This window comes from Equus przewalskii, chromosome 5, assembly GCF_037783145.1.
Source record: "Equus przewalskii isolate Varuska chromosome 5, EquPr2, whole genome shotgun sequence".
Classification (NCBI taxonomy): Eukaryota; Metazoa; Chordata; class Mammalia; order Perissodactyla; family Equidae; genus Equus; species Equus przewalskii.
Window position 1 is genome coordinate 25,304,822 of NC_091835.1, and position 24,493 is coordinate 25,329,314.

The window sequence follows — 24,493 nt, forward strand, 5'->3', positions numbered from 1 at the left end:
TAAACGGGGTGAAAGGGTCTCGATTCCTTGGAGGAGCAGTGTGTGGGGTCAGAGGATGAACGGAACCCCCTCACTAACACAAAACACATTTAAAGACAAGATTGACTTCCTTTTCTATTTGGAGTTGCTACACTCTTTGCCATCCCCGTGTGGACTTGAAGACACATGTACCTTTTAATCTTAGTGATTGTTTTCTTTGAATTCTTCGTTCATTTATTCTTTCAACAAATATTCCCAGACCACCGATTATATTGCAAGTGCTCTGCTAGAGTCTGTGTGAACAGCAGTGCAGGGAGGCATCGCTGCCCTTGTGGAGCTGACTTGACAACGGAGAGAGAGAGAACAGACACATGGATGAGTTTTCTGTTCCTCCTGTAACAAATTACCACAAACACACTGGCGTCAACAGCACAAATATATCATCTTACAGTTCTGGAGGCTGGAAGTCTGATATGGGTCTCACGGGGCCAAAATCTTGGCGTTGGCAGGGCCGCTTCCTTCTCCCCTTCTCTGGGGGAGGGTCTGTTTCTGTGCCTTTTCCAGACTCTACAGGCTGCCTGCAATCCTCGTCTGTGGTCCCCTCCTCCATCTCCAAAGCCGGCAGCACACACACTGCTCCTTCTTCTGTAGATGCAGGTCCCTCCGACTCCCTCTCCTTCCTCCCTCTTCCACTTTCAAAGACTCCTCTGGCTTTACACCTGGCTCACCTCGTAATCCAGAATCATCTTCCTATTTCAAGACCAACTGATTAGCAAACTGACTTCCCTTTTGCTATGTAACCTAGCCTGTCTACAGGTTCTGGAGATAAGGATGTGGACATCTTTGGAAGGCCGTTATTCTGCCCACCACACAGTAAACACACCCCTCTCAGTCAGTGCTGTATCATCAACTGTGACAGGCGCCATGCAAACAACAAACGTGGTGCCGTGGCAGAGAGCCACAGATGGGACGGCCAGGAAGGCCTGGCTGAGGAAGGGACACCGTGATGGTTCGCTTAAGACAGAGAGAAGGCGATTAGGCAAGAAAAAGAAATAAAAGCCATCCAAATTGGAAAGGAAGAAGCAAAACTTTCTCTGTTTGCAGGTGACATGATCTTATACATGTGTGGAGGGTTTTGTTGAAAAGCCAGGAGAAACAGCCAGTTGAAGGGAGTTGTTGAATTCAGTAGGTGGGAAGAATAGTTTAGAGGAATAGAAATGTGGGTCCTAAGGCAATCCATTCTATTTCAGACAGTTCAGAGTTTAGATTTCCCTTATATCAAATAAAAAACCAACTTTCCTGTAGCTTCCAACCACTGGTCCTGACGCCCTACCATGGAACCCTACGGAAGAGGGATGTCGACACAAAGTTCCCTCAACTGTTCTCTACAGAGTGTTTTGTTTGCGTGTGTGTTCATTTTTCGTTTGTGTTTTTTTTAGCATTTTCAGACCATTTTTTTTCCTGATGGAGATTTAGGTTGCCCATGTTCCTCCTTCAACCAGAATTTCCAGCAACGACACGATTCTCCATGTGGGGGTATTTGATCTGTTGGTCCCAGTTATCCTGGTTCTGAAGAAATTGTTGCCCTTTGGCATACATAAGCGTGAGTAATCGACAGTCCACGCAAATAGCAAATTTCCACAACAATTAATTACATTTCTAAAGCGCTTCCTGATAAAATTCACATAGTGTTTGCGTGTGTGCGCCAAAACCAAGCCCTGGAAAAGCCGGATGGACGGGTCAGACCCGTTTGGCTGAACAGGAGGAGGCCAGAGGATTTATTAAACCTCAATCTCCGTGTTGTGGATTCTTAACCGCTGCTGACAAACCATGGGGTGATGGAGAGACTGGAGACAACCCAGGCTAGCCCTCATTGAACAGACGAGAAGAAGGTGAATTGTCCACACCCCGCCGGCAGCGAAGCCTGCGTCTTCTCTAACAAAGATAAGGATTCTGAGCACCGCGTTCCTGTCTGTCTCCCCTGCAGTTTCCTGAGGCTTCTGAACCTGGAAGGCAGGGTCCCCACTCCCAGTGTTCGCTGCTGTGTTGTGGGGCCTTGTCTGTGACCAATATGTGGCATCTTCTAAATATACATCGAAAATTGTTGGATGAATGAAGAAATGAAGGTAAGGTGGAATGATTCCTGCTCATGCGTATTTTCCCTACAGTAGACAGACTCTATATTTCTAGAACCATCTGCTTAGACCAATTGATGCTTCCAATGACCCATAACCAATGTGCCAAGAATTCTTTGGATGTCCCCAGATCTGATAATTGGGACAAAGGCAGACGAACACCCCATTAGACAATCCCCAATGCCCTTGCTGCTTTCTAGCACCATATCAAGGTCACCGATTCATTTAAAGAATCCCAAAGGGCATTTGACCTCAATTTTTATAATTTCCTCACTGAGATTCAAGAGAAACTTCCTCGCTGTTCCCTATTATCCCTTCGTTGCTCAGAAAAGTTAAAGTTTAAATGGCAATTCTCTTTAGAATTTAATATCTGTTCCCAAACATTCTCGGTTTAATTGCTAACTGATTCTTGAGAAAATTGAATCACTATATTACATTGTTTTCATGCACCAATGGCCTGGGAAAAGTTGGCAGCGGCCCCCACTAAAGTTAACAATGTCTGTGTATCAAGCTGTGAGTGTTTTATTAGAAAAGTTTCTAGCCAAGGTTTTCCTTCTTTTATTTGTTTATTTTTTTGTGAGGAAGACTGGCCCCAAGCTAACATCTGTTGCCAATCTTCCTCTTTTTGCTTGAGGAGGATTGTCACTGAGCTAACATCTGTGCCCATCTTCCTCCACTTTGTATGTGGGGTGCCGCCGCAGCGTGGCTTGATGAGCGATGAGTACGTCTGTACCTGGGATCTGAACTCGCGAACCCTGGGCCACCGAAGTGGAGTGTGCAAACTGAAGCGCTATGCTACCAGGCCCGCCCTGGTTTTCCTTCTTTCTAATTTTGGTTCGTTTTCTCTGTTTACATCCAAAAGCCCTGAATCTGATCAATATATGTCAAAACCAGGACTTTAGTATCTAAACTCCTCTTCAACTGCCTTTGTAGTTGTTGCCACTTATCTTTTCAAGGCGTGAAGGAGCGTGCCAGAAAACCGGGGTGAAGCTGTTGTGGTTGAAAGAGAGCGGATTGGTGGCCCACAGACCCAGCTCTTGGTCCCCTTCTTCCCAAGGGGACACCTGGCCTTGGAGCCGTCACCTCCCTCCCCGGATCCACGTCCTGTCTGTAGAGTAAAGGGTTGAGGACCATCAATGCTTACGGTCCAGGCTTCCACCCAGAAGAACTCTAACCTCCAGGAGAAAAACGCCTGCTGATGCTGTACCACAGAGCAAGAACACTGCAGACGGACCAGGGCTTGTTACTTGGACACACAGCAGCCACGAGTCAACTGGCTAATTCTTTTTCCCAAAAACAAATCTGATGTTTTCACTTTCCAGTAAAACCCCCCAATGGCTGTCCAGGGTCAGAGGGTGCTGTACTCTGCCATGTGGTGTGTTGAGAAAGTGGTGCTTGTCTCCACCTCTCTCTGCAATGTGACCTGTGGCTCCCGCCATCCAGAGGGGAAGTCAGCATCCATGCCCTGCATCCGGCCTGACCCTGAGGCTTGCCTTGGCCCACAGAGTGCAGGGGAAGTGGGGTGTGTTGGTGCAGAGCAGAGGGTCAAGGGCCCTGTGGCTCTCCTGTCTGCACACCTCAGCCTCCACCACGAGAACAAGCCAGGGTGAGCCTTCTGGAGGATGACAGACCACCTGGGGAGCAGTGAAACTACCCCAGACTGCCAACCACTGGCCAGACTCAGGCTAAGCTCAGGGGGAGCCCAGTGGAGATGAGAGGACTCTGCCCAGGTCAGTGGAGCTGTCTCGTCCACCCTCAGACGTGTGGGAAATGATGAATAGTTGTTGCTTAAGCCATTAGGCCTGGGGATGCTTCTTACAAGGCAATAGCTAACTGATGCACTGAGTATGACACATGAGGCACTCCAAGATGTGGCCTGAGCTTTCGGTTTCTTCTCAGGCCAAACCTTCCCCAAATCTTCACTCCACAGGATAAACACCAACACTCTGACATCCCCCTAACCATGCCCAGTCCTCTGTCCTGTGTCATCACTCTGCTCTCGAGCTGCCCTCAGTCTCTGCAGCCCCCCTTCCTAGGTCTGCTTTGCAGACACCTTTTCGTCTTGAGTCTCCGTAGGTGCCCCCTCCTCTTTGAGGGCCTCTTTTCTTTCCAGGAAAAGTCGGCCAATCACCTGATTTCTTGTTGTTTCCCCAGCAAACAAAGATTAAAATATCTTTCGATCTCTTCTTGATTTGCAAGTTTTTCTGTCTTTTCTGGCCTGTGAGCCCCTCGGGGGCAGGGACTAACTGTACCCTTCTCTGGATCCCAGTGCCTATGTCAGGCATACAGTAGGCGCTCAGTACCCGTGGGACTGTCAGCACTCCTGGTAGTGGTGGCATCAGTGCCCAGTGCTTCTACAGCAGTGACTTTTACTGGGCCCCCCTGGGGCCGCCGAGCTTCCCGTTTCAAGTTACTGGTGGCTGGTTTGGTGGGAAGAGCGTGGGCCCGGGGACGGGCAGCTGGCCTCCCTGTGGCTCTGTGTTCTCCACATAGCACTCGCGTCTCCGGGCCTCAATGCCCTCAGCTGTTGTCTGGGTCCCTCTGCACCCCACCTTCCCTCTTCTCCACCTTTTTACTTCAGCCGTTGATGGCAAACCCCTGTGTACGGGTATGTCCGGGGGCTTCTCTGCTGCCGGATGCCCCGCTTGGCCCTTCTGCACACCCAGCCCACGGGACCTCACGCCCAGTGGGTCCTGGACCTGGAGGACAAACATCCCCGCAGTGCTGGCCAGCGCCATCCCACCCTTGGATCTGCATCCCCTTCTCCCGTTTCGACCGTCTCAGGCCTTCCTGCCCCTGGGACTGCTTTGCCAAGTAGACCACCCACTCCTAAGTCTGTGACTCAACTCTGCCTCTGGAGGCGCCCAGGATAAAGAGAATGTGTCAGAGATGGCAGGCCCTTGACCTCCGGAGCTTCAGTTTCCTCCTTGCTGAGGTGGGGGGTGGGGAAGGCTGGCTGAACTGAGAGGCTGTCTGTGAGCATCTGGCTCTCCAGGTGCCACTGCTGCCCTGACAACCGGCTCTGGGAGCCCCAGACGGGCTCCGTCTTGGTCCTTGACGCTCTCTCGCCCAGCACAGAACCTGGTATGGCATGGTCGTCACGCACAGGTGCAGAAAGAGAAGGCCGGCACTGCAGCCCACTGCCGCCTCTGAGCACAGCCCCGGGGAGAAGCTGCCGGAGCCCTGCCAAGCCCCAGCAGGGCCTGAGTGTGGCCGTGCAGTGACCAAGCTGTACCACTCAGGGCTCCTGTGGCCTGCACGAGTGACAAGGTCTCTGCGTGCAAGCAGAAGTGTTTCTGCCACCGTGACCCACCTCACAGCAACTTTCCCGCATTCCCTTTTCCTGGCAAACTGAGTTTTAATGTCCGTATTAGAATCTGCTACTGTTTACCTGATTGTGGCCCCTATGAACGAGAGTGGACTGAGATGGAAGAGGTGGAAAATGTATTTTTCCTTCTTCTCATCCCACCTACGAAGCTCTCAGCTTCTGGAAAATTGAAAATGGGGAAATTATCTTCTTTTGTAACCTAAGTCCCTCCGTGACTGGTGACTGACAGTTAAAGGGGAGGAGGCGGGTGGCTGGGCAGCTCCTGGGGTGGGTTGGAGAGGAGCCAGCACGGTGGAGCTGTTTGGGAAGGCGACGGGCGGGACACCTGGGCAGCAAGAACGACACCCTGCAGACCAGCTGTCAGACCAGCTCTCAGGCAGCCGCTGGGCTGTCGGGCGGTTTGTGGTCAGGTCTGTAAACGCCTCGCCTCCAGCTTTTTACAAGTTGGGGCAGAATCTTACAGATCATGCTGTGCGTGTCCCCTGAGCTGGGCTGTAGCCTGGAACGACAGAAATGGCTACTCTGTTTAAGGAAGGCTCTTTCATCATATACGCTTTTTAGAAAATATTGTGATCAAGTGTTCATAACTTAAAATCTACCATTTTAACCATTTTTCGGTGCGCAGTTCAGTGGCGTTAAGCACATTCACGTTGTTGTGCAGCCATCCCACCATCCATCTCCAGAACTTTCTCATCTTCCCAAACTGGAAGTCTGTCCCCATTAAACACTCACCCCCATTCCCCAGCCCCGGCACCCACCTTTCTACGCTCTGTCTCTGTGAATCTGATGACTGCGGCCCCTCATGGAAGCCGGATCGTACACTATTTGTGTTTCTGTATCTGGTTTGTTAGCACGATGTCTTCAAGGTTCACCTATGCTGTAACACGTCAGAATTCCTCTCCTTTGTAAGGCTGAATAGTACTCCTTTGTGTGGATACATCGCATTCCATTTCCCATTCATCCCTCGATGGACACTTGGGCTGCTTCCACGTTTTAGCTGTTGTGAATAACGCTGCTCTGAACACGGCTGTGTGAATATCTTCAGAACTCTGCTTTCCATGTTTTTGGATATATCCCCAGAAGTGGAGCTGCTGGATCCTATGGGAGTTCTCCATTTATTTTTCTGAGAAATTGTTACACTGTTTTCTTCAGCTTAAATATGCCTTTTTTAATTGGAAAAATGATCTCTGATTGAGTATCATTTGGGGAATTTTGATCAGCGTGTGCACTGAGCGTGTGTATTCCCATACACTTTTAATGTGGAAAACAATTGTCTTTTCTCTCAGCTACTGAAGAGCAAGCCCCAATTCCTCACACTTACAATGTTTGCATCTGCTATTACAAATGGTGTTTGTGGGAAGCATTTTTGAATTCCTCCTTTTAGGTAAGAGAAGCCCATGAAAAGGAACCCGATTAGAGAATGAGCAATAATGGAAAACATGACCTTCTTTTTATAAGGCTTAACCTTTTTAGTAATCAAATTAATGTGGCGTGTGTGTGTTTTTTTTTTTTTTTGCTGAGGAATATTTGTCCTGAGCTAACATCTGTGCCAATCTTCCTCTATTTTGTATGTGGGTCACTGTCACAGCATGGCTGACGAGTGGTATGTCCGTGCCTGGGATCTGAACCTGTGAACCTGGGCTGCCGAAGTGGAGCGCATTGATCTTAACCACTAGGCCACAGGGCCAGACTCCAAATTAATTTTTAATAGGTAATAATTCACCTGACACAAAATTCAAAAGGTATGAAATGGATACCATGGAAAGAAGCATCTTTCTCAGCCCAGTCCTCATCCATCCAGAAGTTTCCTTTCCCAGACGCTCCAGACTTACCAGCTTCTTGTGTCCCGGGTACATCTATGCATATACAGCCAGGAACATACATACTCTTTCCTCCTTTGTTTTGTCTCGTTAATAAAGCAAGCAACACCTGATTACACACTGACTCTATGCCCCAATGGCGAGCCTTGAGGACTTGTTTACACTGCTTCATGAAGGGCTGTCACATTCTTTGTCGCAGTGACACAGCCCTCCATGGCTTATAAATCATTTTAAAGGGAAATTGTTCTTTAAATATTGTGTTTCTGATTTAAATGAGGACCAAGGCTCTAGTTGCCTGAAGCCTCAGGGACGGAGCAGAACAGCTCAAAAGCAACTGCCAGGAAGACCTTTCTGGGGAAAATTGCCTTGAAATGTAGTTTTTAAAAAAAATCCTTTTATTGAAATCTAATTTAATGCAGAAAAGTGTCCATATCATCTGTGTGGAGCTCTTAAACTTTCATAGACTGAGCACCCGTGAAAACAGGATTCATATGAAAAATGGGACGCAATCAGCATCCCAAAGAGAGACATTTTAGGCAGGGGGGTTTCTCTGTGTTGTTTGTATCTGAGGTGTTGGAATTGCAACCCCGGGGCAGGCTGGTTTGGTCTCCAAGGTGTTTGGGGAACCATGTTTCAGTCGGCTCTACACCTCCCTGATGGATGGAACCTACCCCAGCCCCGCCTCTGTTGCCCGGGACCCCAGGACCGGGCTGGGGACCGGCTGCATGGAGGAGACGGACCTTGGTGCCTGAGACCCTGTGCAGTCCCGTGCCCTCCCACCTAAGCTAAGAACTGCCTCTCCCCGGGGTGGAGGGCTTGGGCCCAGGCTCCAGAACCTCCTGGCTGTGCGATCTCAAGAGCCTTACGTAAGTGTCCTGGACCAGCGTGCCCTTACTTGTAAAATGGGGGTAACCCTGGGGCAGGTGGTTGATGGAGCTGAGATACGATGCGAGCTGCGGCACATGGTGTATCTGCCTAAAGAATGGATCACGCTGTCCTGCACGCACAGTCACACGGTTTGGTCATGGCTGCCACTTGATGGTGTCAAACCTAACCCCTCCGCTTCCTGGCGCCTCCCACCGCAGTGAGAAAGGAAGACAGAGAAAACCAGTGCAAGGGCGGTTGGTTGTGTAGCGAGGCTGCTGGGCCTGCCTGGCTGAGAGTGGGGCTGAGGGGCGCTGGAGTCTGTGTACGTAGCGCCCCAGGACCCCAGAGGACCTTCTACGGATGCTCTCCCCAGTGTAATCTTGAGCAAGCCCAAAGAGGGGGAGGAATGGGGGCCCTAGGAAGCTCCTGGATCTGAACCCCAGAGTGTGCCCCCCTCCTGCATCCCTCCGCGTGCCTGCAGGGCTGTACAAGGAGCAGGTGGGGCTCCTGCGGTCAGGGCTGCCCCTGGGCAGGTCCCTCCTTGGTCATCACTGCCCCGGCCCCCACTGTGGGAGCAGCCTGCCCCTCCCCTGAGGCCAGACCTTCAGGCTGTTCCTGCCACACCTCACTGCCTCCAGCTGCATCTACCCCGACGTAGTTTTGCCCCCATGCACTCCAGTTTTGTCCTGGCCAGATGACACTGCTGCCCCTCAGCTGCCGCCCGTCAGGCCCCTTCCTCTCCAGGCCCAGGAAAGCGGTTCTTTGGTTCTTTTCTCCTGGGGGTGAGGGCTGGTGCGCTGTGGGGGTGGCTGCAGATTCCCCAGAGATTAGTAAAGAAACATCAAAGCGTACTTCATGCTCTGGCCCACATCTGGCCGTGCAGCCGTCAGCCAGAAGTTGCAAAACAGGCTGGGGGCTTGGCTTGGAATGTCCTAGGGTTCTGTGGGGCTGCCGTGCCTGGGCGGCACTCTGGAGCAGAAATCGTCTCAGCATTAGGGCAACCCTGTGCGGGGAGAGACGCTGCACGCCCTCCTGTGTGGCTCTCAGGGCTGGGTGCTGGGTCTGTCTGGGTTCCAGGAATCAGGTGTGATGGGAGTGGTGGCCCCAGCGCTGAGATGCTCAGACAAATGGTGGGGAGACGATGGTGCAGACGGCAGCATCAGAACCAGAGGTGGGAGGGAGGGTGCTGGGGCCCGACCCCAGGCACCAGGCTGCGGTGGGCAGGACAGACTTCCTGTGGACCCCTCCTGCCCTCTCGGAAGCCTCTGGCCATCCTTTCCCAAGTTCCTCATGAACTTCCAGAGCTCTTTGGCTCAAAGTGATGGATGACAGAGTTATTTTGCTCAGGAACCTGAAGTCCGGGCAGGGCTGGGCACTGATGGCTCCTGTGGGCCCCACGTGGCGTCAGCTGGGGCTGCTCGGAGCCTACCATGGGCCATCTGAAGACCGGGGCTTGGTAACCCCGGCGGGGCTGTTGGCCAGAGCAGAAACACACAGCTTCTGATGTGGCTGGGGCTTCTCGCGACATGGTGGCGGATGCCAAGGGGAGCGTCCTGAGAGGGCCGGGCAGAGATTCAATTTATTAGTCTTAAGGGCAATAATTTGGGCTCCATGTTTCTTCTTTTTTCTCCTACTTTAATTGGCTCTGAGCTGGGGCGAGGAAGAAGGGTTCTGAGTATAAGCTGAAGACTTGACGCCCAATGCCCAGAGGTAGGAAGTCTGAGAAATGAAGGCGTGGAGAGGGAGGCAAGAATGCACAGGCGAGGGGGCTTCGCCTGGTGAGGATGCGTGGCTTCGGGCCTTTGGGTTCGGATACCTGCAGCACCGTGTGACCTCGAGGGTTTGCAAGCTTTCTGTTGGGCGAGGCTTTGTCTGCTGTGGCCTGGGCCAGAGGCTTCCAGCTCAGGCCGTGTTTTGACCTTGACGACCTTGACCATGACTTTGCCACCAGGCGAGGGATGGTCCAGAGAGGCAGGATGCACATACCAGGCCCCACCAAAGATGCTCTGGTCTCTGCAGAGGGTGACTGGCTGTGCTGGACCTTAAGGAAACCCTGAGATGTGTTCCAGCCGTTGGTTGCAACCCCACTCAGGCCGGCCAGACCCGGCCAAGGCTGCTGCAGCCTGCCTTTGACCGTAGGGGCCTCCCCTCTGAGGAGGTGTGGCTGAGGCAAGGGATCAGCTAAAGGGGAGACAGGGTTCTGTCCACAGGCTTCCGGGCCCTTAGGTGGAAGAAGGATGCTCTGCGGCTTTTCCTAAATGCGTTCCTTTAGGGCTGAGGGCAGAGGTCCTCATTGGCTCTCAGAAAGGACAGGAGGTGAGTGGTGAGTGCCAGGGCCATGGAGGCAGGCCAAGATTGCTCCCCAATTCCTTTCTGCCCTCAGGCCTGGAGGGAACTGCAGAGACAGTGGCCTTCGGTCCCCGTGGTCTGTCCCTGGGCTCCAGGTGACCCCTAGATATAAGGTCGCAAGTGCATTCAGGACTTATTGATGGTATGAGCTCTGACCAAGGTCTGAACCTGTGGACTTTAGAGATGTGGAAATCGGCCCTGTGCACAGAAGGACAGGGAATTCTCATAAACACACAAACACAAAGGAAGCGGGACCCTCATTACAAGGGGACATGTGGACTCCCACTTCTGCAGGACGACGTCCTGGATGACCTGCTACTGTACAACGAGATCCTGGGCAGACAAGGAAAACTGCTTTCTGGACACGGCTGGGATTGTGATAAAGTGAATGAGTGTCTAAAGAGAAGCGGAAAAACAAGCTGTGAGCTGAGACGGGACAGGCGGACAGGTGAGTAAGAGAGGTGGGGCTGCCCAGCGGAAATCTTAACTGACCCATGGGTAAGAGAAAGGCAGCCGTGGGCCCTCGGTTCCTTTTGAGCCAGGACCCCAAGGGGAAGAAAGTGTCGGTGGTGCCTGGGGTCCCGGAAGAACCCAGCGAGAAGCCCCCCAGAGGCTGGTCTCTGTCTTAAGGCCTGTCCCTTAAGTGATCCTACAGATTCATGTCATCCTAATCTGAACTCATAATGACAAACCAGAAGGTGCACAAGCAGCTAAAATGAGCTGAAGTTTGCAAAAAGCCTGTTAGATTCACACCTTCAAGGACTGGAGAGATTGGCACGCTCAGATAGAGGATATAAAACAGCCATGTATGAGATGCCTTAAAAATAAAACGAGACAAAAAAAAAAAAGAAAGCAAGAGAGGTTATGGACGATAACCAAGTAGATGTGAAAGGAGCCAAATGGAACATGGCCTGGGGCCACGGGTCCCGGAACCAGTTCCAGGGCCTGGTCCTGCATCTGCTACCCAGGGCCCGCTCTTCTCTGTTCCCTGGAAACCAAACGATTGGAGAGCCCCCATAGTGGATGCAGCTTGATCCACACAGTGGGAAATGCGTGGGGCCCCACCCTGTCCACTACCTCTCCTCCTTGCCATTGTCTGGGACCGTGGCCCCTGCTGGATGCCACTACATGGCTGGAGGAATGCTGGCTACCTCGTCCTCTCCCATTTTTGGTGCACCTCAGCCCAGTCATCACTCCTGCTAGCATCGTCATCTCAGCAGGTGGGCTGCCATGACTGCACCTGACCTTCTCCTTTGGACGCGTTGTCCATCTCCATCGAGTCGAGTCACACGGGCTCCGGGTTAGACTTGGGAGGTGCTCTGCTCCCGTTCATTGGGAGGTGGTAGCCCACTGGGCACATGATGCCCCTCCCAGGCCATCTTGTCCTCTGCTCCTCATCCTCTCCTTCAGACTCTTCTCCACAGGGGCCCTTTCTGGCTTCATCCGTGAGGACGGCAGGGAGCTGCTCACGTGGAGAATTTTGCAGGTGCTTCTCCCCTCCCAGTCATCCTGAGATGGAGGAGTGCTCCGGGCTTCCACGCTGGGGCTGGTTCGGAGAGAAGCACGGAAGAAGACGGGGAGCGGGGAGCAGAGGCGAGGGTCCCGTCCTTCACCCCGATCCTTCCCCGGGAGGCCATGGGACATGGATGGTTGTCCACGTGGTTCATTGAGTAGAACATTTAGATGAGACTCTCGTGAATTCTGCCATCTTCTTCCGGTAAAAGGGAGGGAAAGCAGTAGAAATTCTATCTGCCAGCTTGATAACCAATGAGGAAATATCCTGAGTTCTTTCTGGGCCAGATTTTATTACCATCTGCCTTGAGCGCTCTGAATGGAGGTTGTCAGCTTTTTTCAATTCTGGTCACTGGGGCTGTGACGAGGAGCAGCTGTACATAATTCCTATTTCTCCCCAGACACCAGGAACCAGGGATTATTAAAATAGAAACCTCTAAAAAGGAATTTTAATTATGGCTATTGACTTCTACAATCAGTGTAACATTATTTAACATTATCTCTAATTTATTTTTGCGGATTATAGAGTTAACGTACACTTTGCATACTAGGTTTGGAGAGTATAGAAAATATAAAAGAAGCGGGAAAATGTCGTTCACAATGCCCCACTTGGCAGGAAGAATCTCAGTACGGGCCTCTGTCTATTCCTGCTGTATCTCGGCGGGATTGAGCTCTTTTCTTTCCGTAGCTGAGTTCATGATGCAAGTGCAGTTTGGTTCATGTTTTCCTGTTTCTTTTTCTTGATATTATAGCTTTTTTCCCCCGGTATCACTAACAACTTCCTTTCGACGGTGTTTAGCACTGGTTTGTGAGTTTCTGTTGTGCATGCTAACTTATTTAACAATTCCCTAAGTGAAGGGACGGCCAAGTTATTTTCAGTTTTCCACCTATAAATCCTGCTGTGGTAAATATCTTTGTGATTACATCTTGGTTTGCATTTCAGATTCTTTCCTGAGGTTGAACCGTATGGACGTGCTCAAGGCTCTTAACTCTTACTATCGAATTGTCTTCTGGAAACAATGCTGTACCAATGTAACTCTGTGTGAGTGAGGGCCCCTCCTACCTTCTTGGACGCTGACTGTTCAGCATAAATTTTAGCAGCAATTTTGGTTACAGCTATGTTGACAGCTGAGTTTATTCCAGATCTTTCTAAGTAAACCAGCATAACTATAAAGGAGTCCTTGGGCTCTAAAACTCCCATCTTGATCCATGTCCTTTCCCAGAACATGATGAGATGTGTCAGGCTCACGGGACGGGGTCCTCGGTGTCCTGTGCATTCCCAGTTCCGTGAATCTGTGGAGTTTTGCAATGGGCCCGTTGGGAAAGAAGAGGCGAGGCTGGGCAGCCTGTGGGAAGAGCGTCTGCAGGCGAGACGGGACCTGCGTGGAGCTCATCTGACGTCAGGCGTTGGCCAAATCTTGCTGAGTTGCATAGCCGCCCTGAGGCAGACCCGATAAGAACATTCCAGAAAGCAGACCTTCAGGGCAAGACAGGGGACTGGTAACAGGGAGCTCATCCAACTCCAAACAGCAACACTGAGAAAGCCCAGGCAGCTCCGGCAGCTGTGTGAGCCCCTCTCAAACCATGCACGTCCCTTTGATGAGGCCCCGGGGGGTAGGGGGACCTTAGGGGCGAGCTCTTGCTGAAGCAGCCGTGCATCCCTCACGGGGTCTGCTGGGCATGTCGATGCTGAGTCCTTTAAGGCTTGAAGTGACTTCAGAGGGTGTGTGAGAGGGCGTGGGTGTGTGTGTGAGCCAGAGAGAGATGTGCGTGTGTGCGTGTGGGTGTGAGTCTGTGTGTGCGTGAGTGTGTCTGCGTCAGTGTGTATGACTTCTGGGACATAAACCAACATTTGGAGAAACCAGAATCCTGTGGATTCTGCATAGCTGCAGAAGCCTCTCTTCAAGGGGCCTCCTTCCCGAAGATGCCAACTACAGACGCCCCTTGGAGGGTATTCGTGGGCACAGGAGGTGTGACCAGGGAACGTGCTGGAGGCCCTGGACCCCTCTGAGGAGCACCCAGACCCTCGGTGCTCATAGTGATGGTGAATCCGTCAATGACTGGGGGCATCGCTGTCTACGAAAGGCTGTCCTGGCGGCCGCTGGCTGAGTGTGGATCCCCCTGCACGTGCCCAGAGGGGCTCCGTGGACATCCATGCACTGGCTGGCTTTGCGGTCATCTTTCTAAATGCTGGCTCCACTTTCAGCGACGTCTTTCCAGGGGCCTCGAGTCAGGTTTCACAGGTATCACGGGCCCGGGTTTAGCATGGGAACCCCTGTTTGCACACTTGAACTTGTGGGACAGTGGGCTCAGCTCTTGGGTCGGCCTGGTCCCAGTTACTGGGGTGCAGTGGGGGAGGCCCCCACAGTAGTTCCAGCCAGGGCTGTGCACAGGCCGTGGATGGCGGTGCCCTGGTCCTCCCAACGCCATCTCAGCTGTTGCGGACCCTTCCTGCTGCACCAGGTCTTTCCTGATCCCTGCCCTGCGCTAGAGGAGAAACGGAGGCAAGTGGACAGCTACCTCCCTGGGGTCTCACGGGGGCTCTGCCTTGCCTCAGGGGTCTGGCCAGTCCTCACTGGACACCCCGTCATTTCCGCAGGAATCAAGATGGAGACCCGAAGGGCTGATCTCAGGCTAAAAATCCTCCTAGCTTCAAGGTAAATAACAGAAAGAGGTAATTTCCTAAAAGTATGTCTGAGTTGGCTGGATGGACGGACGGGAACTCTGGGACTTGCACCCTGCTTTGTTCCCTCAGAGGCACTGATGGAAGCACGTGCAGTCTCCCTGGCCTCCCCAGGCCTGTCCTGCGGCCCTCCAGGAGCAAAGCCACGGCCCCTGGCCCTCCACCCATAGCCTGACCCAAAGCCTGGCTCTGCTCCGGGTCCCCTGATAGGCCAACCCCCTGGGGGTAACAGAGCAGATGTGGGATCAGCCCCACCCAACCAGTCAGTGCCTCACTCCCCGGTTGACCTTGCTGCCGCCGGCCATTCCTGCAGGCATGATTCACCCAGTGGGTTGCAGGGACCTGCAGCCCCACCGTAGGGCGTGTGGCCCGCGGGCTGTGCCTCGGCGGTGCCCTCCCAGTTGAGGGTCCAAGCTCCCAACCAGGCCTTCCTGCTCCACTTCAGCACAGACTCCCTGCTTCTGAACTCTCAGAGGAGGGATGCAGGTTGAGCAATGGTCGAGCATCAGACACAGCGCTTGGTGTTGAGGCTGCAGGGGCAGGTGGCATCCGCCTGCTGTCACACAGCCTTCAAGGTAGCGAAGCTGAGATGCAAAGCCACGTTTCTGGGGCACTCTGATGGGTGAGCTGCCCGGGCCTGGGAAGGTGGGGGGCCGAGGAGAGTGGTCTGTCACACCCGGGAGAGTCCGGGAAGGCTTCATGGAGAAGGTGGCCCCGGGCTGGATATGGAGGATGGACAAGTGGGTGGAAGTGTTTAGACAGAGGGATGGCACCGGGTGGCCAGGGGCCCACACTAAGCTGGCTCTGCTAGAGCCTGACCAGCGTGGAGGACGGTGGCGGGAACTCTCCTGGTGCCTGTGTCAGGAGGGATCTCACGCGACCCCTGCAGTAACTTTGGTGTTATCCTGTGGCCTGTGGGGAGTCTTGAGGGCAACCTGGTAGGAACGAGCGATGCTCTTGTTACACGTTCATTGGTGTTTTGCTTTCACAACCGTAACAGACACACCTGGCTGCACGAGTCCAGGAGAATAACGCTGAAGTCCCTCCCCTCTCGTCGTCTGACTTTCTGATGCCTACAGCAGGTTCGTGCCACAGAAGATCTATTTACAATTGAGCAGACACTTCAATATAAAAAAGTTACGTGCCCAGAAATCTGCCTTTCCCCAAATCGTATTATCCTGCTCTTAAATCTAGTGAATGTTATACAAAATGCAGTCTTGCTTAAGAAGTTAACTGTTGCTGTCTTAATCTGAGTTGAACAAATCAAATTCTGAGTTTTATTTACAAACTCAGCAAATTGAATTCCCTCCCACGTTTAAAACCGCTTTTCTAAGTGAAGTATATTTGATTTTCTCTCGAAGAACTTCAGATACCCAACGGGGCAAGTACAGACCCAACAAAGAAGTTTCTCCAAATTCCTGCCAATTAAAGAATTAAGTAATGGTCCTGCGTTCTCACAAACACCTAATCCAGATTTCTGCGAAACCTTTCACTTCCTTTAAATACCAAGTGTGCGTAGATTGGCCCTGCGCTCAGGAATAACCGCTGCCAAATGTTAAGTCAGCGGGGTTGGCCTCCCTGGTCACCTCGCCACTTACAGGGGCCGAGTGATGCCCCTGGGCCCCAGGGAGCAGTTGTGTCATTTTACTGTTTTACTGGGACCTGGGCATCTCGAATGTCCAGGGTCATTGCGCTTGCACAATAGAAAGAAGGACACACAAGTCGTTTCTCTGGTTGCCCTGGCAACCAGGGACTCCATGTCCACATGTTGGAGGGGGCTCTGCTCCAGTCGGGACCCCAGACAGTCCTTTCATGATGTCCTTTGCTGCCCGGCTGAGTCCTGCAGTCTCACTGGTGACAGCTCCACCGAGTTGCTCGTGGACATCCAATGGGGTCTCCACATCTCCGTGGGCTCCAGCTACCTCCACCTGCGGCCCCTCCATCCCTACCCCCAAGGGCATGGTCTGGGGACTCACGTCTGCCCTCCGACAGGGGCCAGAAATTCTGGGGAAACAGGAGCTGCAGAGACTCTGCTCATGTGACAGCCCAGAGAGAGAGTGACGGTCGGGGTCCAACCAACGGGTGCGGAGAGGAGGGAGGAGATAAGGCAGATTTGGGGGAAGGGGTCCTGGGGAGGTAAGCCCGGGAAGGACTTTGGTCGGCTTTGTCCTCTGCTGAGCCCAGCGCTAGAAATCGGTATCTGATTGTGTGTCTGAGCAGCAGGACTTTGGGTTGGGGAAGGAGAGAGGAGGAACAGAGAGCAGTCAGCTGTCGGGACTGGGAGAAGGCAGGTATGAAAGGGGCCTAAAGGGTATGTTGGAGGGGTGGGCTTGGGGTCGGGTAGACTGGGACAAGGGGCCATTTGATATGCGGGTCTGGAGCTCTGGGGAGAAGTCGGGATGTTGGCACCGACTTCTGAATCGTATCGAATGATGACGTTAAAGCACAAGGGGGCGTGAGCTGGCCCAGGGCCGCACGGGGTGAGGAGGTGACAGTCAACACCCAGGGTCAGGCAGTGGAGCAGGAGCCAGGAAAGAAAGCCCTAGAAGAGTCAGTCTGGGCGGGTGTGGGAGGAGCAGGAGAGCTCCATTCCCCACATTGGGGTGCTGCCCAATGAACTGGGGGCTGGAAGCGCTCAGGACCCCATACTGGGACTTGGGGGTGGGGTGGCATCCTAGACACTGCACTTTAAAGCAGCTTTCCAGCTGATCCGCACGACCACCCAGGGAGGAGTGCCTCTCTGCTCAGCCTGCTGTCTTTCCAGCATTTTCCCTGCTGGTCAGCTTCCGTACCCCCAGCATCCCTGCCTTCCCCTTTGCCTCATTTCCTCTGCTCTTTTTTTTTTTTTTTCCTTTTTGACCCACCCACTGCTTTCTGGTAAAATTTTCTGTTTCTTTTTATAAGGAGAAACCTGACATTCATTTAGCTCTTTCATAATGTTGGAGGGAGCTGAACTCGGCTGCACACGGTGTCCTATAATTAGGTCCCTGGGCAGCTTTAGAAAAGAAATAACCACATGTTCCCAAACGCTTTACAAAATTTCCTGGGAAAATGTGACCGTGTTTCTTTGGGAAGTCAGAGCACCCGCCCCCACGTGAGAGTCAGGGTGACGGGTGGGGGGCCTCCTGTGTCACTTCTCCTTGAGCTTTGCTGTGACCAAGACATCCCAGCCTAAAGGGCCCCGGGAGTGTGTTCAGGCTCCGGCCCTGCCCCCGGGTGGGGTCAGAAGCCCACAGTGGGCTCCTCCTCTACCCAGGAGAGGTGGTGGGAAGCCCCAGGACGAGGGGCAGGGCCACACCATCTCGCACCCTCCTTTCCTGCCCTGTGTAGCCCCATTTATGAGTTTCCCCCAGACGGAGCACATCAAGCCATGGAAGCAGGACCCCTCATCCTGGTGGTCTCTGGCTGGTCTGCTGCCCCACCCCTGCTGGGCTCAGCCAGCTTGCTGATCAGCCAGGAGACCCCTCATTCTCCAGGTTGACGTGGCAGTGGCCATGTGCAGACCCAGGCTCGGTGCCGAGAGGCCGTGCGGACCACCGCCAGAGGGACTGGGGCTCCCAGGTCACCCAGTTCAACTCTCCATTCAGCAGCATCCGGATGATTCCACCCCTGGCCACTGGGCACCCCCGTCATCAGAGGTTACTCAGCGCCTGAACAGTGGTGAATGTCTGAATGTCCTGCCACCGGGGAGCATCCTGGAGCCTGGGCCAGACAACTCACAGGCCTGGGCAGGACTTGGGCCCTGGAGACCCAGGTAGTGGCCTCCTTGCTGGGTGGCTGGCCTCTCTCTCCTCCGGCCTGAGTGTTCTCACAGCGATGCACGGTCCCTACCCAGCTGGGGCCTCCTCTTGCTTCGGTCTCCCAGAACCCAGTCTTGCAGAGCCGCCTCTGGCCTGAGTCCCACAGCCCCAGCCAGTGCCGTCTTGGTGCCACTCCTCCTACTTGCCTTGAGGGGAGACTGGACACGTCTCCATTTGCCCCAAGCACTGGAAGGCTGTGTCGGGGACTCTGTTTGGCTGTGGCCTCAGAGAGTTGATGCTGTGGGGTCCTCCATGCCACTCTGTGACGGGGATCTGTAGATGCAGAAGAGCAGCCTGTCCTTGTGTGTCCCTGGGAGAGGAGCAGACTCAGAGGGGACCCTGCGGAAAGCCCACTTGGTCACCCCCTGAGCCAGCTGGGAATGCGCTCAGCTGCAAGTAGCAGAAACACGACTTCGGAGGTGTGAACAGGGGGGGACTTCTGCTCACTTACCAACAGCTTCTGAGGGGTGGTGGCTGGTGCGGTCAGTGTTTCACAGCAGAAAGGAGGGTGGGGAGGACAGCATCAGCAGGGCACGCCCCTTTTATTGGAACAGCAAACGCTGATCAGGAATTTCCCAGCAGACTGCAGTGTCCGTCTCCTTGGCCAGAACTTTGCCACAATGCCAGCCTTCACTTTGGGGTCCTGGGGTGGCTGGGAAATGAGTAGTCAGCTGGGCATGCCATTCTGGAGCAGACCCAGGTTGTACTGGCAAGGACGAGGGTGGGCGGGCGCCCTGAGCTGGCAGCTGGTAGTGGCTGCCCCACGTTCGATGTCGTACATTGGGTTGCATGGCCCTCACAGTAGCCCCATGGCAGTGGTGGCACAGGAGTATTGCATTTTTGGCAGATGAGGGGACAGGGACTCAGGGAGGTTGAGCTCTGGCCCAAGGCCACCCAGAAGGAGGGCTGGAGTTTGGGTCCAGTTGGTCTGATTCTGTTCAGTGTTCTTCCAAGCACCCCACACTCTTTTCAGCTGTACTGCACGGTGACGTGCTGCCAACACACATATGCACACACACGTCCACGTCCACACACATACACACGTACACACATATATGCATGTGCATGCACACACATCTGCATGCATACATGCGTGCATATGTATACACATAGCGTTTATCAGAAAGTGTTATCTAATTACTTATGGATTTATTTGTTTATTCTCATCTCATGCTACCCGAAGGCAAGGACCACACAGTGACTTCCTAAGAGACATCCCTCAGCCACAAGGAAGAAGCTGAGGGCTAAGGTCATGTGGTCTGGTTAGACTGTGGGTGAATTGCATTTCTACCCCTTACTCACGGGTGTCCCCCAAAATTGGTATGTGGAAACCTACCCCCCAAGGTGATGATGTTAGGAGGCGGGGCCTGTGGGAGGTGATTGGGCAGGGCCTCCATGAATGGGATTAGTGCCCTTAAAAAGGAGACCCCACAAAGCTCCCTCGCGCCTCCTGCCAAGTGAGGACACAGCGAGAAGATGGCCTCTGTGAACCAGGAAGAGGCCCCCACCAGACGCCTATCTGCTGGCACCTCGATCTTGGACTTCCAGCCTCCAAAAGGGTGCAAAATAAACGCCTGTTAGTTAAGCCTCCCAGTCCGTGGCGTTTTGTTGTAGGAGCCCGGATGGACTGTGACCCTCTGTGTGACCTTGGATAAACGCTCGATGGCTTCTTCCGCCTCTCTTTCTTCACCCGAAAAATGGAAATTCATTTATTCATTCAACAAATATTTACTGAGCACCTACTGTATGCTAGGCCCTGAGTGCTGGGAGACAACAGTGAGCTACATGAAACCTGCTTTCAGGGGCCGTTTATACTGGAGGCAAGAGACAAGCATGCCAGGTGGTGATGGCTGCCTTGAAGAGAACTCAGCAGGAGCAAGAGGGAGGAGAGTGTGGACGGCTGTCAAGGAAGCCCTCTGAGATCTGAGGGAAGGAAGGGATCCAGCCGTGGATACTTGGGTAGGAAGTGTCCCAGGCAGAGGGAGCAGTAAGTGCAAAGGCCCTGAGGCAGGAGCTATGGAACAGCAAGGAGACCAGCGTGGCTGGTGGGGAGGTCAGGAGGTCATAGGGCCATAGGTCATGCACGGTTTTGTGGGCCGCGGTAAGGATTTTGGATTTTGCTCCGAGTGAGGTGGGAAATTGGAAAGCCTTGAGCAGAGCAGTAGCATGTCTTTCTGATGTTTGAACAGGGTCACTCTGGCTGGGTGGAGTGTAGACTTACAAGAAAAGGTGGAAGTAGGGAGGTTAGGAGGTCGAGAGCTGGCAGCGGACGTGACCAGGCAGAGGATCAAATCCTGGGTGTGTTTTGAAGGAAGAGCATCAAGATTTGCTGATGGATTGTCTGAGGGCGTGAGAGGAGAAGACGACCGAGGCAGCTTCGGGGTCCTGGGCCGGAAGCGTGGGGCGCTGTTTACCAAGATGGGGCGCTGGTGGGAATGGCGGGTAGGGTGCGTGAAAGTCCAGACGGGTCTTGAGCACACCACATGCCATGGCGGCCAGGCGGCCATGCGGGACAGCAAGTTGGATGTTGGGTCAGGAAGGCTGGGCCTCGGGAGAGGTCTGGTCAGAGAGGGCGAGGGAACCAGTGTGCAGATGGTGTTTAACGTCGTGGCAAGGATGAGGTCACCAGGGCTAATGACAGCCTGTCCTGAGGTTGTCATGAGAATCAGAGTGTCTGATCCAGGCGTGCCTGGCCCGTAGGAAGCCCTGGAATGCTATCTCGAATAAACATAAGCGCCTGGCAGATTCCTGGAGGAATTCAGGTCCCTAGGGTGGAAACAGCCCTTGGCAGCTGGGTGGGAAGAGGCTCCTAGATCAGGACCCAGGGCTTGGTGGACGCAGAGCACGGGAGGATGCCTCCACCCCTCTGCCCAGGAGCTGCCCCGCAGGTGGTCAGGCCTCCGTCAGAGGAGCTGGGAGGAGCCCCATGGAGGTCCCATTCACCTGCCACACAGCCATTCACTGCGCCAGCTGCTGGGGCTCCCACAGCCATCTGTGACCACAGCTGCAGGGGGAGGGCAGTCAGTCCGCCCATCGGGACACAGCCACCCTGCAGCTGCAGGGGCATGAGAGGGAGGAGAGCAGGTGTGCATGCGGGTGAGTGCCCCGAGAGAGGGCAACTGGCCCAGATCTAGTGTGGCAGAGGGGCTCGGCCACAGAAGGCTCCCGTGGGGAGTGGCATGAGGTCAGAGGTGGTGGGACTGAACTGGGCAAAGAGAGAGGGCAGCCTGCGTGTGAGGATCCACGACCTGGTGGGGTGGGCGCCCTCCGGGAGGGGCAGGGGCTGTGTGGCAGCTGGCCAGGGCTGCCTGCATTTGGCTGCTTCGTTGGGGCACCTGTGTCCTTTCTGCACACGATCCCTAACCCACCTGCCCACCCTGATCTTCTGCCTGAACTGCGAAGCCGTTTCTTGAGCTGCATGTTGCGCGTCTCCCATCGAATTAAGCCGTCGGACCAGGCAGGTCCCAAGTTCACGTGTGCGTGTCTGGGTGTGGATGCATAGATGCTTGGATCAGGGCTCATGGGCAAGCACATTCAAGGTACATTGTGCAATTTTAGTGAATAGATATTTATAAACCGATATAGAGATGATGAGCCTAGATTTGCCCAGCCTTCTGTTTTTTTATACTGACTATGCTGAGGGTCCCTGGTGGTCTTAGCCCTGTCCTCTGTTAGGAATGAAGCTTCTCTGTCTTTCCTGCTCTATGGCTAATGCTGGAAGGATGGAGAGGCCCAGCCAGCATGAGTGAGGGCAGAGCTCCCCAGCCAACAAGCCAGGGCTCATGGAACTTCTTCTCCGGCTGGGCTCCCTGCCTGAGGCTTGGGGCCCAGGGATGACCAGGACATAGTGCTTGTCCCTAGGGTTGGTGAGATGAGCCAGACCTACGAGAGAATTTCAGTGAAGGAGGCTGTGGTCAGGAGAATCATGGCCCCCAAAGATGTCACACTCTAGGCCTCCGAACCTGTGACTAGCTGACCTTAGGTCAAAGGACAAAGGAACTTTGCAGATGTGATGAAATTAAGGATCTTGAGATGGGGCGCTCACCCTGGATTGTCTGGGTGAGCCCAGTGTTGTCACATGGGTCCTTATAATGGGGAGGTAGGAGGGTCAGAGTCAGAAGGAGATGTGACGATGGAAGCAGAGGTGAGAGTGAAGCAAGGAAGGGGCCCCTAGCCAAGGAATGTGGGTGCCTCTCAAGCTGAAAAGGCCAGGAGACGAATTCTCCCCTGGAGTCTCCAGAAGGAGTGATTCCCACCAACACTTTGACTGTAGCCCAGATGGGCCTGAGTTTGGACTTCTGACCTTCAGAACCGTAAGATAATAAATTTCTGTTGTTTCAAACCACCAGGGTTATGGTTGTTGGTTACAGCAGCTGCAGGCAACTAACAGAGAGGTGAAGGGCAATGGGGGCATTCGCTGGGTCACGAGGCAGCCTCCCAGTTACGGGGACAGTAAGCAGCCCAGCCAATGTCCCCATGTGAGCCGGTGATGAATCCAACATCCTGGGTCCTCACTCTGTCCTGGGCTATTTTCTCATAGTTTCCTTGTAACAGATGGGCACACATGTTTGCATAGGAAAATAGATCCTTGCCTGATGTTGCTTTGACCACATCTTTTGAAAACGGGCTGGTAACAACATTGTCTCCAAGGCTTACAAATTGTCACTGCAAGTGTCTCAGTAAGCCTTGATCAAGTGAGCAAGGGCAGGCCAGTGGCCCCTCCCTGAAAACTTTGCTCTCTGCTTCTGCAGCAGCCTGCCTGGTGACAGAGGGCTCATGGCATCTTGGACCCCACCCACAAAGGTCCACTTCAGGCATTGGACACAGGTCCCCCCCACCCCCGCCCGGGGAGGAGGAGACTGGGTGAGAGGCCATCTGGGCCCTGGTTTAATTTCTCCAAGAGGAAATGGGCTGGGAAGAGGGGCGTCCCCTTGGGAGGGGGCAGGTGCCCTCAGACTCTCCCCCGAGCCAGGAGACTTGTCACCTGCCCAGCAGAGCTCCCATCTCTGGTCACCTGAACTCCGAACAGGAAATGCAACTGAGCTGCTACTGTCAGCCTCAGGAGAACAATGTGAGCACTTCCCATTGATGCACTCGCCCAACCCAGCAGTGAGTGACAGGGTCCCCTCTGCGGGACCATGAGCTGGAGTTTGGGTGGGGAGCCCCTGCAGAGCTCTGGCTGAGGGGGCTGCAGTGGAAGGCCTACAATGAGAGCCCGGCATTTCCTGCTGCCTTGACATCTGGGGAAACCAAGGGACCTGGAATGGCTGAACCTCATTCTCCTCCTCGTTCTGTTCCTGTGGATGAAGTCGCCCAAACAAACAGCTCTCCTCATCACAGGGACCAGCCCTGTGCTTGTCCTTGAGTCGAGCCTTCAGTCCCCTGCCAGCCCGTGGAATTATTCAGACAGGCTCATCACATCCTCCCACGGGAACCAGGGCCACCTCTCCTTCTTGTCACTACAAAGCCGCCTCCTATGGCCCCTGGCTATTCATTCTGTCCCCAAGTACAGCCCTGTGTGGCCCTGTGTCCCGCTCCCCTGGGCTGGGAGTATATGCAACTCACACCGGCAGCCCATCTCAGCTGTCCAGTGTCTGGTGTCGTGTGCTCGGCCATCCCCATAACCCTGGGGCAGGGGTCCCGCCCTCACTAACGGGGTGAAGAGAAGGTGATTAAAACAGGTACACTGACCGCCCTTTGCTCATCCGGGTCCCTCTGATTGAGCTGCTCCCACCGGCCATACACAATGTAATGCATCTCTAAAAACAACACAGTAAACAGGGTTCATGCCCATTTCATAGATAAACACATTTCTTCACCTGTCTGCCACCGATTGGTCTCAGGTTCACATAGCTAATGAGCACCAGAACCAGGGGCAAACTCAGGGGTCTGTTGTCACTCCACACTCCATGCCACCTGCAACGAGATGCCCATCACGTGATTGAAACCATCTCACTCCAGGAGGCTGGGGCCGTGTGCAGGTCCTCAGCCAAGAGTGGCGCAGCACCTGTGAGTTCCGA

The 24,493-nt window shown here is 53.8% G+C and overlaps 1 long non-coding RNA gene across 1 annotated transcript; it reads left to right on the plus strand.

Moving 5' to 3' along the window:
- The first annotated feature begins 1,743 nt into the window (after positions 1–1,743).
- LOC139083304 (uncharacterized) lies at positions 1,744–4,309 on the plus strand. Its single transcript, XR_011539921.1, has 3 exons — positions 1,744–1,871; positions 1,967–2,105; positions 3,071–4,309. It is a non-coding gene; the product is annotated as an uncharacterized lncRNA (long non-coding RNA).
- The last annotated feature ends 20,184 nt before the right edge of the window (positions 4,310–24,493 follow it).